This window comes from Ovis canadensis, chromosome X, assembly GCF_042477335.2.
Source record: "Ovis canadensis isolate MfBH-ARS-UI-01 breed Bighorn chromosome X, ARS-UI_OviCan_v2, whole genome shotgun sequence".
NCBI classification, from domain to species: Eukaryota; Metazoa; Chordata; class Mammalia; order Artiodactyla; family Bovidae; genus Ovis; species Ovis canadensis.
The window spans coordinates 115057896-115066320 of record NC_091727.1 but is presented as its reverse complement, the minus strand read 5'-3'; the positions used below and the strand labels follow the sequence as shown (position 1 = coordinate 115066320).

The 8425-nt window shown below is 42.0% G+C and overlaps 1 long non-coding RNA gene across 1 annotated transcript in view; it reads left to right on the top strand.

Moving 5' to 3' along the window:
* Positions 1–2025: 2025 nt before the first annotated feature.
* LOC138931175 (uncharacterized) overlaps positions 2026–8425 on the top strand; it is a 60432-nt gene continuing 54032 nt past the window's right edge. The window contains exons 1-2 of the long non-coding RNA XR_011446441.1: positions 2026–3223; positions 3727–3905. This is a non-coding gene — a long non-coding RNA (uncharacterized lncRNA). The remainder of the gene's footprint in view (positions 3224–3726; positions 3906–8425) is intronic.

The following is an 8425-nucleotide window of genomic DNA, read 5'->3' as shown; positions in this document are numbered from 1 at the left end:
TGTTGCTGACTTTACTGGAAAATAATGTTTTATAACCAGTCTCTCTATTTGATTGATACCTAATTAAAAATTCACTAGGCTCAACTGCAAGCATCTCAAACTGTATTAAAGTCACTGCTATACCCATCGAGGCATAATATCATTTAAAACCAAAGCAAGTATAATCATTTATTTAAAGCTTAGAGATAGTTCTGAAAACTTCAGTGTTGCATAAAACCTGTAGCCACATAGAGAAAAACAGATTTTACTACTCCAAGGGATAGTATAGGCTGAAAAGATAAATAAAAGAGGTTAAATAAGTGCTGATATATGGACAGAGGTCTAAGGGTATAGGGCAAGCAATAAATATTCAGTTAACTCATCTATGTCTGGAAGTCTGGAGGGGTGGATGACTTAGTATTGGTTCACAGAAGAAAACAAGGAATTTTCTGGGCAGGTCAAATGACTGAATGATTGGACTATGATCTTTGGCCAAGGGTGTATGCTGGAGCCGGCTCATTCTGGCTCACAAGAACCAATGTTAACTTTTCAGGAAATTTTGCAAGCCAAGTTTTAAACATAGCCATTGTTGAAAATTGGGCTCCCCAGGTGGCACAGTGGTAAAGAATCTGCCTGCCAATGCAGGAAACACAAGAGACTCAGGTTTGATCTCTGGGTCGGGAAGATCTCCTGGAGTAGGAAATGGCAACCCACTCCAGTATTCTTGCCTGGAAAATTCCATGGACAGTGGAGCCTGGTGGGCTACAGTTTATGGGGTCATAAAGACTCAGACACTACTGAGAGACTGAGCACACACACACATTGCTAAAAATTAAATTATATAAACTTATTAAAAACTGTATTAAAACAAATGTGCAAAACTCATCATTTCCTAATTGTTTTACTACATTGTACTTCTATATGCTCTTGAGATTAATTCCATATTTGTATATGGAAATAGCTATATAATTTTGTGTTATTGCATATATCTTCCTGACTGTTTTCAGTGATGTCAAGTTGGAGGTTTGAGATTGACTGAGGTGGGAGTATATTTTATTCATGGAAATCAGCAGATATTACAAATAAGGGCTTTTGCCCCCAGAGAGCTGATTGCTAAAACATTTAGCCATTAGCCATAGGGATATAAGGACTCCTTCCCCATTAGGCAGAACAGTGGTATGGTTATATTATTAGGTTGAACTATATGAAATTGCTGATACTGCATTGTTTTTGATCTATGAGAATGATAATTTCGTATGGCTTAAACTAATATGAAAGGCACTCCTTCTAGATTCACTGAACCTTGACCTATGGCTCTCTGGTTTCATTAGTGGGCACTGGCTAAATTTCATCTCCCATCTTTCTGCTTTTCTAAATCCACAAAGTGCACAATCATATGTGGGAACCTTGTACCTACCTATGGCAGATATTTTTAATTGTTCCCCCAATATATTGCCTTTTCTTCATCAGCAATAGAACCCCACTTCTTTAGCTGGTCACATAGTCATCAGGATTGAGGACAATATTTTCCAGCCACTCTTGCAGTTTGGTGTGACCATGTGAGTAGGTTCTAGCCAATGCATTGTAAGCAGTGTGTGCAACTTGTGGGAAATGTCCTTAAATGGAAGGGGCAAACACTTCCCATTACTTTTCCACTTTCTGTTGGATGGAATGGAGACATCACAGTTAAAGCCCCAGTAGCCAGCTAGGACTGTGAAATGACAGTGGAATTGGAAGCAAGACTCAAGATGGAGCAATGGAATAGAAATCTAGGCCTCTGACACAGCGGGTATCATACCAGTCTTACCTGGATGTGAGAGGAAATGAAGCACCATGCTATTTAAACCGTTATTACTTCCCTTTTATTTGTTTTTTTTTTTTTTCCCCAGGCAAAACTAATCTCAACCAGGAATTGCTTAATAGAGTGGTTTTGAGGATTGAGTGTGATAATACAGTTATCACAGCATTTGACCACAGAGCACTTGCTAAATACAGACATAATATTATTAGGAGCTCACCTCAGTAACAGAGAGAATAAAACCCAATGTGGGGAAAATGCTGTGGTGTGGAGAGGGATTAGCAAGGGCATCATGGTAGGCTGACACTCATATGAACTGCTGGCACATTCCTCTGGGACAAATGTCAGAGTCTGAGGGAGAGCGGGCTCCCACATCATATCTGGAATGTAGCAGCACCTTCTGGGGTAGTGTTTCAGTGTGAGATTAAGAGTGCCAATACAGAAGAGCCCTGCCACAGCGCTGAAAAGGACGCTAGCGGTGCCATGGAGGTGGAGTGCTGAAGCAGCGAATAGCAGTAGGCTCTTTGGGCAGTGACCACGTGGTTGGTTCCAGAAAGAGTGTTCAGGACCTGGTCTCCAGGAATATATGGAAATACAGTCTAAGGTGGAAGTTGCAAAACACTCCAAGGATGCTTCCTCTTCTGTTCTTCACCATAGCTAACTTGAGCCAGAAGGAAGTATGTGGATGGGGCTAGAGTTCCTCCAGTTCTGCACGTGGGGACTGAGTCAGAGACAGATGAATTGGTTCCTGCTGCTTTCTGGGTGATTGTATTCTCCACTAGGTTGATGGTCTGGACAACACCTATTGCTCATAAATCCAGGAGACTGAAAATGAACCCCAGGGGGTCAGAATGTTTACATAGACCTGTAATCTTTGAGGTGAAGGGCTGGAAGAGTAATTTCCACACTCCTACAGTAGCCTGTGGAAGGGGCACCCGTTCCTCTCTCCACCTCCACCATGCAATTCTGGTGTAACTGGTTCACTCAGAAATATTAAGTTAGTAGAATATTAACATGTAAAGTTTTCAAGTTTTCTGAACATTGACTCCAACCTTGCTTTGTTGAGTTCCTTTTTTAAAGTTTATTTTAATTGAGGGGGGGATTGCTTTAAATATTATGTTGATTTTCTGCTGTACAATAATGCAAATCAGCCATAATTAAACATATATCCCTTCCCTGTTAAGTCTCCCTCCCCTCCCCACCCCCTCTAGATTATCACAGAGTGCCAGGCTGGGCTCCCTGTGTTATATAGCAACTTCTCATTCCTTTAAAAAAAAACATTATTTATAATATTTATTTGGTCATGCAGCATGTGGGATCGTAGTTCCCTAAGCAGGGATTGAACCCATGCCCTGTGTGTTGGAAGTGTGGAGTCTTAACCACTGGACCATCATGGAAGACCCTGTTGATTTCCTTTTTTATTTCATAATCTTCTGGTCCTTGTCAGTGAGTAAAATTTAGTCTATTAAAAATTCCTATCCCATATCTAAATCAGAGATACCCTGTTTCTACTACATTTCGGTCTAGATGGGTGGGTAGGAGAACTAGGAGCAGATGCAGGGGGTGCTATTCATCTCCTCCTCTGTCTTCTTCCCCTTCCTGTTTGTCCTTTGGCTCCTTCGCTACTGCTTTCTACTTTAGCTGTCTGTTGGCATGAGGTGATGCCCCTGGCCTCACCCTGCTTAGACTTGCTTCTAGCTCTTGTGGGTAGCTGCTGCTGCTGGGCTACCATCTGGGAACAGAGGCAGCATATGTGACTTCCATGGGAGGGGTGGCTAGCTCTATTGAAATGTCCTCTGTGACTAAGAACTCGCTTAGAGAGGGGCAGTTGGTCTCTCACAGTCATTCCCAGAAGCCCATGTGCCTAACCCCTTCACTAGATAGGTTGCCATGACTGACGGCCCTGAAGCTTTCTGGGTAGCACTCAGGTTCCTTCTCTTCTACTCCAGGCTCCTTCGGGTGGAGTCACATAACTATTGTGGTCCTTTTCTGTGACTTTCATGCACAGTGGAGATCTGCAGGTCAGAGCATCATCTTGTTCTCCTCCAAGTTACATTACACTGTAATCCTTTCATGTCCTACTGGGATGGAGTATTCCAGCAAGTCACCTGCCTTCAGAAATCTCCAGGTGAGTAATAGGGCTAGCCTCAATATTCACCCACAACTTCTTTCTTTAGAGAATCTATATCACGCTCTCTTAAGGATTCTCACCCTGTTGCACCCAAAGGTATGAGAGTAAGTATGCAGGGTCTACCATCACTCTTCAAGCATCCTGTCGGGTGATACCAGTCTGAAGATCCCAGTCTCCTGTTCTTACAGGTTCTCCTCAAATCTATGAAAGCTGCTTTTGGGGTCCATGCCCTACTTCATAGGGTCCGTGCCCTACTTCCCAGGGTCCATGCCCTGTTTTGGTGGTGGGAAGAGAAAAACCTTTTCTCCTTTTCCACCAAGCTGAAAATTCTAATAAATTGCTCTCTCCCTTTCTCCAGGCCTCAGGGGAGTAGACTGGAGGTGGAGAGTAGTAGAGGATAGAAGATGGCAGTGTGTCCAGAAAGCTCTGGGGAAAATATCTGGCCTCATTTATTGGTGGCTCTCTTTAGATTATGAGACAATCTAGGCAATAAGGCACCTCAAGTCTGGAGCTAGAGCACCTGTGTTCAAATTCTGAATTTTCTACTTACAAACTGTGTATCCCTGGGCAGATCATTTAAATTTTCTGTGCCTCAGTTTCCTCTTCTCTAAAATGGGGACACTGGGATGACCCAGAGAGATGATATGGGAAGGGTGGTGGGAGGGGGGTTCAGGGTTGGGAACTCAGGCACACCTGTGGTGGATTCATGTCAATTATAAAGTAAAAAAAAAAAAAGATTAAAAAAAATGAAAATAAAATGGGGATAATGATGAGATAATAATATAGATATCTTAGGGTCATTGTGAGGACTAATTGGATTAAGCTTTATAAACTGCTTAGTACAGTGCCTGGTACATAATAAGTGTCATGCAAACTTGCTATTATTATTGTTTATTACTTATCTTCAGTTTTGGACCATAGTCAGCAGTTTGGGGCACTAGGAGAATTCCTCTTCAACATTCTGTTATGGTTGATGGATGGATTATGAAATCAACCTGGGAACAGGGAAGGACATTTGGAATCACATATGGAAACAATTCTAGCTGAACTGAAGCTGAACAAAGAAACAAATTCACTATATCTACTTGAATGTCCCATTATAAAGATCAGGAAAACAATCTTGGGTGGATCACTGGTCCCTAGTTAATAAATCATCCCTAGTTAGTAAATCAATCAGGCTTCCCTCTAGCAGAGGAGGTACTATGTCACAGGAATATATTCATTCAAATTGGGAGCCAACATATTCTTAATAAATACTCTACATGTGCTCAAGTGAATTAGCATGCTGCGTAAACTCTGGAAAGATTTTTCTAACTTTCCACTGGATAGGAAAGCTTGTTTTATTAATATATTGAACAATAGCATTCTGTAAACAACTCATACTTTTTAGATTTACTCCCTTTAAAGAATGCCATACTTAAGTGCTTGGAATTGATGCTTGAAAATGAAATACTGCTGCAAATAATGGGGAAATTGTAGTTGTATTTTATACCCCTCTTTCCCAAATCAAAAGGTCTCATAAATAGTCTCTAAAAGTGTTGGTGAGGGAGTTAACATAACTGTACAAGCAATAAGCTTGACCTTTCAATGTAATTTATTTTCGATTTGCTCAATCCCTTTTTATTAAAACTAGCACATCTGAAGCAGAATTAAATCCTATTATAACAGGTGTGTGATCATATCAGGTTCTCCCTGCCAGCAACCCACTTTATTAAAAGTTACTTTGTTTCAAGGAGGATAACCTGATCAGAGCAGTGGGATGCCTTTGGAAGATTGGGGACAGGAGGGGAAGGAGGGTTTTATTTTCCTGTGAGCAACTGCTGTTACCAGTGAAATCCAAGAATATTTCTGAGCATTTCTTTTGTGTTTGAAAAGCCATGGTGGGATGTAATCTTTCTTCTATGTTTATAAAGGTTATTTCTCTCTGGGGTTACTTAGACCCAGGAAGACAGATGGGTCATCAAGCTGTTCTATATCATGATCCACACATTACTTAGCCTGTGATCATTTTCATGTGCAGCATTTTCACTTTACCAGCTGAGCTACCAGGGTACTCTAGTGACCACTGGAGGGGAAAAAAACCTTTGAGATACTACTTAGACCCAGATCTACTTGGTAGAAACTAGCTTTCAGTATTTGGTCCATGTCAGGGAATCTAGGTCTACTAGGCCTTTCAAGATTTAGAATTTTAAAACATTGCCTCATTGATGAGTGGTTTGACCTGTTTTCTCTTGGTTTCTAGAAACGTTTTCTCTACTTAGTCATGCTGCTGCTAAGTTGCTTCAGTCGTGTCCGACTCTGCAACCCCACAGACGGCAGCCCATCAGGCTCCTCCATCCCTGGGATTCTCCGGGCAAGAACACTGGAGTGGGTTGCCATTTCCTTCTCCAATGCATGAAAGTTTAAAGTGAAAAGGAAGTCGCTCAGTTGTGTCCGACTCTTAGCGACCCCACGGACTGCAGCCCAGCAGGCTCCTCTGTCCATGGGAGTTTCCAGGCAAGAGTGCTGTAGTGGGTTGCCAGTGCCTTCTCCGCTACTTAGTCATTGCACTGTCCAATTCCTTTTCCACCTCTTTCAGAAAGCCAGTCCTGACACATTCCTGCCCTAGGTGACCTCTTTCTCCATCCCAAATCTGATCACCAATGGTTTATATCCATCAATTGGCCACAGTGTTTGGAAGAGGGCCTGGCACCTAGTATCTACCATCTATGTTTGTTAGACTCATAAATTGCCAGCTGGGAAACTTAGTAGCTGTGTTTGACCTTTTTTGTTGTTCAGTTGCTAAGTTGTATCTGACTCTTTGTTACCCCATGGAATGCAGCACACCGGGCTTTCTTGTCCTTTATTACCTCCCGGAGTTTGCTAAAACTCATGTGTATTGCGTCTATGATACCACCCATCCATCTCATCCTCTGTCGCCCCCTTCTCCTCCTGCCTTCAATCTTTCCCACCATCAGGGTGTTTTCTAATGACTCAGCTCTTTGCAGCTGGTGGCCAAAGTATTGGAGCTTCAGCATCAGTCCTTCCAATGGACATTCAGGGCTGATTTCCCTTAGGATTGATTGGTTTGATCTCCTTGTAGAGTCCAAGGGACTCTCAAGAGTGTTCTCCAGCACCACAGTTTGAAAGTATCAATTCTTTGGTGCTCAGCCTTCTTTATGGTTCAACTCTCACATCCGTACATGACTACTGGAAAAACCATAGCTTTGACTAGATGGACCTTTGTCACAAAGTGATGCCTCTACATTTTAATATGCTGTCTAGGTTTGTTATAGCTTTCTGAATGGATTTGTCACAACTCCGCCATCAACCTGAGAACTCCTGGAGGGCAGAAAGCCAAGCCAGCCTGATGTTTCCTTGTAGTGAGCTTGAGGGCCTGTCTGGGCTGATTAAGGAAAAGCGGATGGCCATAAGGCGGCAGTAACACACAATGAGATTGATTTGGGTGCTAATTTGACAGCTTTAAATGGTAGAGGTCCCTGATGGCTCAGAGGGTAAACAATCCACCTATAATCCAAGAGATTCAGGTTTGATCCCTGGGTCAGAGATCCCTTGGAGAAGGAAATGGCAATCCACTCCAGTATTCTTCCCTGGGAAATCCCATAAACAGAGGAGCCTGAAGGGATCTAGGTGATGTTGCTGGGAAGCCTTTGAGTCAGAGAGCTCTTAACAGCTCAGTAGCTTGTGGTCTTTTATAGTGATAAGGTTTATCTGACCTGTGGCTAGCAGATGTTAGGTGTGGTTTTGCAGGGTATGCAAAGCAAGTAGGCTCTAAATAGCTAAGTATCTCCCTGTTTGGGCTATATTTGAAACAGTTGAATGTGTAAAAATTTGAATTTTCTACCTATTGGCTTTTTTTGAAGTATACTTGATTTACAATACTGTGTTAATTTCAGGTGTATAGCAAAGTGGTTCAGTTATATGTACATATTATTTTCCTTTATAGGCTATTACAAACTATTGAGCAGAGTTTCCTGTGTTATACAGTAGGTTCTTGTTGGTTGTGTATCTTATATATAGTAATGTTTATGTTTATCCCAAACTTCTAATTTATCCCTCCACCCCCACCATGCCTATTGGCTTTTGAACCGAAAGATCCCAGCCTGCTTATGAAGAAGTCAACATCATAGGGCTAATATATAGAGACCACCTTTGGATCATTTATACATCTTTTAGTACTTTTGGTAATGTTGAAGGCTAATACTCAATGACTGAAACCAAAAGCTGAGTCTATTGCTTGCTTAACTAAGGGAGAGCTTCACTTGTAAGGTGTAGATGCTCTAAGAGAAGCAGCGAGTTTACCTCATATAGAATTTTGGAAAGCACAGAATTCAGGGATTGGTGGAATTCAGAAGCGAGAATACTTAGGAACTTGGCATCTTTAGCTATAGTAACGTAGTAACCTGAGTGTGTCTGCTGTGGGCTGGCTGACTTTCTCAGGCATGGGTTTATCACTGATCAGTTGGCTTTCAGAAGCCTGACTATTGGTACCCCATGTCACTGACCAAAGAAATGGG